We start from the raw sequence: 4,601 nt of genomic DNA on the forward strand, positions 1-4,601 counted from the left end.
ACTAAACATTTTAGTCAAGAATATTTTTAAGAAAAGTACATTTTTAACTGTTATAACTTATAATATTGTTTTATGCTCCCACTTTGACGATTTTAGTGAAGATGTACAAAAAATTTACAATTTTAAAATACTCATAACTCGCTTTAAAATTAAAATATAATAAAAAGCCCATAAGGTTGTCTAGATGATAATCTTACCTTTAGATTTTATATGAGGTCAATTCACTCTAATTTTTTAAAATAACGGAGTTACACGCTGTGTTCTGCTGATCGTAAAATTTGCCATGGTACGCACTTGTACCAGACGGAGACAACACATGCGGGTATCACGTCCTCTTAAAGCGCAGCCACGCAGGTAATACTACTGTATAAACTGGTATAGGTACTATAGACACTAGACAGATTATTTTTTCATTACTAATATATATTTTGACAACAAATATTGAGACCCCAACTCCCGTCTAACAATTTTAATCCTACATAATAAAAAATCCTACAAATAACAATAATATTATTATTGTTATTTGTATTAAATCTCAGTAAAAAATGTTTCAATGAACTAATACAGGGTCATTTTTGACACCTTCAAATGACGTTTTTTAGGGTTATCGTATAGTACCTATACATATTTATATGTATTATCGTTGATTTTAAAATATACTAGTATATTTTAAAATCAACGGTATTATGCACCGGGGTACATGTTATATTCCGTGATGGATCCATGATCCGTATTACATTTAAATGACACTCGAATAATATCATATTATTAATTGTTTAGCGCAATCGTCAAAAATCTTTATCGTGGAAGGGGCAACGAAAATGTTGCACCGACAGCCATTTAGGCGTTTCGCGTAGATTTCGTTATTATAGCTACGGTCATTTTCCGCACAATATATTATACTTATCAGCAGCCGACAAGATTTACGGAAAGACGTATTTCATGAAAATGAATAATGTGAAATCGTGCGACGCATTTAGTTTCCTCGTGTATCATTGAGTGCCACATCGAACTCACTGTAACCGGCCAATATTATTGTCTGAAAACGAAGATTGTTTTTATTATTATTATTATTACTGTCATCATTATTTATTATGGCACGGGAGTATGTTTAGTGATTATTGCAGATGAATTATTGAAAAAACTCGTTGCGAATAAACGTCCGACGCAGCGATTATATTGTTAAATTTATTATATACATACATACGAGGTGTGCGTATACCTACTTACACTCGCCAGTCGCAATTATTGCAGTTAATCTCGTTTAACACGTTTATTCGGATCGATCACTTTGCAAACCGCACAACCATTCGATTTTTTTTCACAACGTTTAGTTGACATTGTATTTTTAGAATGGCATTTATATATTTTTCCGCAATACTGCCTACCCATGTACATAAATCGAACAGCGCAATACCAATAGCTATATAGCATATTATTATAATAATAATATATAATACGAGAAATAGAAATATTGTATATTAGGTATTCAGAACGATATTATTATTTGTCATAACTCGTAATGTCGTTTATAAATCATCGACAATTTTTTTTTCCCCATTCCGAAACGATTAGTTACCGCCATGAGCAGCGGCAGCCGCCAATATAATATATTTTCAGAGGTGGAAGAAAAAGTCACCGTCCATTATATCATGGAAGAACCGTCAAATTCCGTGGTCGACCGTCGAAGATAACCGATCGTTGTGATTTACTACACATCCTATCGTCGCGGTTGGCCTCAAATCGATAGGTTCATAATTCACAAATAATATTATTGTTATTATTTAATTACGGTTTGGCCGGGCAGTTTGGCACCACACCACAACGCTGCTCTAAATGTACGCGATTTGCTCTCGTCGACAACAACTTACACAATATATCTACTGCAAAAAATTAATGTTTCAAAAAATGTGCTCCGTTCAAATTGTTTACTCAGTTCTTTTCGAAGGCGGAAACAATTTCAGCCACACACAAGACTCGTTGGACTTACACGGCAGTCGGATAAATCATTATCGGTTAGCGTTACTCGTAAACTACGGATATCGTGATAATATAGTGTGTGAGTGTCAAAAAGAACATTACGACCGGCGGGAAAAAAAAACAACTCGCGCTCGTTCGTTTTCTTTCATTATTAATTTTTATTGTCAGTGCTTTTAATGTGTATATTATGCGTTATGCGAGTGAAAAAAAAACATGACGTGTGTGTATAATATTATTTACAGACGCATTTGTATACTTATATATTATAAGGCTAAGCGACCGACCATAAACACAACATAATATAACAGTAGGTAGGTATATATTATATTATTATATCATTATCCATTATTATTACTATTAGTTTTATTGTACACGAATCGACTCTCGAGTTTTCCTACGACTGCCGTCTCCGCATATACGCACCAAAGACTAAACGATTTTATTATTAATCCGAAGAAAGAGCTAGTCAACGGTCGCACCACACCAGCCGTATAAATGTACCTCCATTGTACCTCTATCATCGGTGCTTTGTGAACCGATTGTAAAAGCGTCTTGTGCAGTGCACTCTGCGCCGCTGCTGTGGTCGACTACTCTTTATAATCGTGAGCGGGCGCGTGTAAGCATGTTAGGTCTTTCGATAATTAATTTTAATGATATTATAACCGTCGAGCGGTGGACAAAAAGAACTTGGAAAATTGTACACACACACTTTACAGACACTAACTGCCATATTATTATTATAACAGTGCGGCTGCGGTCGCCGTGGCGGTGTAAGTCGTATAAAACAATTTAAAAGAAATAAAAACGGAATTTGAGACCGACAGAAGATGAAAAAAGTCTTCACTCATCGGTCGAATTCAATTTTTAATTTCAAGACCAGTTCCTCCGATGTTTGACAATAAAAAATATAATATTATGTTTTTTGTATATGTGCGGTATACTACGATTATTTTTTTTTTTTCAAACATTGTTTTTACGACCGATAAATGATTCATATTTTCATTTCAATACGTACCTACCTACCATTAACTATATACAATGCATATAGAAAAAGATAAATATATATATAAAGTGAGAGAGAGGAAGGGAAAGAGTGCTACTGATGCTGTAGTGCTGTACAGGTTTGATGTATTCGTTAGGCAAACGGCTTTTCGGCGACAGACTACTACGCATATGATATAACAACCACCTTCGATAATATGCGAGATGTTTGTTTTCTTCATCCCCGTCACCCCCACTCCTCTGCAAAAGATTGTTTGAGTTGGTTTATATAGTGCCGGTGTATTAATTTTATTTTTTTTGTTACGCACTTCTGCTCAGCGGATACGTGGTTTTTGGCCAACAGTCTGACAAACCGGTCGACTACGATTATCCCGATATGATTTACGATAATAATTTTCATCCGTGACATAAGAGGTCTCGGGGACAAGACGTATTGTTATAATTTATTATTACCAAATGGGTACGTTTTTTTAACGCCACAGCACGATCCGCCGTCTACACGAATCATATTTTATCGTACTATATTGCTGCAGCGATGAGTGATGATGGGGACGAACTGTTGTGGTAAAATAATAATTGCTATTATAATTTACAATACAGTGTAGGTACTACATTGTTATTATTAACAGGAGAAGACATTTTATTTTTCCGTTAAAGGACGAAAAATTCGTATGAAAATCGTATTTTATATTTATATCACAATATAATGTTATAATAATGTTATATTAAATTAATGATGATTTATCATTTGTTTATAATATCTACGTATATTATTACAATATAGCAGCTCGTATTACCCGACATTGAATTTATTATATTTTATATTATGCTTTTCGGGAACAAGTATACATAATAGCATGTAATATACGTGACAAGCGTGTATATGTTGCTACAGTGGTAGTTGTATTTTTATTTAGTTTAGTTTAACTTCCAATAAGCAATGCGAGGAATTTACGGGCTTTACATGCAATTCTTTTATTATTATTATTATTATTATTATTATTATTATATTTTTTTTAGGTTGGTGGAGAGGAGGTGATAGTACTGAAAATATTTCATACAGCGACAGTATAATTCAACGGAAGTTCGTTGTAAAATATTGTCAAAATGGTAAAATTGAAATTTATTATTTTTTGAGAAAATCGCAAAACTAAGAAACTTTTAAACACCAGAGGAGCTACAATAATATATTGTTTTAATTGTAAATAGTTTCATAGTTTCAACTTTATTTCTCATACATTTTTGGAATTAAATAGACTTATTATAAAATATTAGCCAGGACCCAAGGAGTCATCGTTAATTAACATTTATAGTCTTTGAAATTTTTTTTTAATGTAAGGGTGGGTAATAATTTTTTTTTGTTATAGTGTAAAATATTCTGGTTGTATAATATGGCATTTGTCTTGCTTTGACCACGTCCACACAATTCACAATATTACTTCAAATTGCCATGTTATATTTATATTTAGATCGGATCATCTGACAATAATGGTCGAGCATTTTTTTTCAATAGGTCTACGGTTTACGATCGTATAAGGTGGAGCGTTTTCTGAATTTTTGTCAAATTAATTTTAAGACTTAAGTGAATATTTTATTAATGTTAAAGAATTACCTATTAC

Source organism: Acyrthosiphon pisum, chromosome A3, assembly GCF_005508785.2.
Source record: "Acyrthosiphon pisum isolate AL4f chromosome A3, pea_aphid_22Mar2018_4r6ur, whole genome shotgun sequence".
Lineage (NCBI taxonomy): Eukaryota > Metazoa > Arthropoda > Insecta > Hemiptera > Aphididae > Acyrthosiphon > Acyrthosiphon pisum.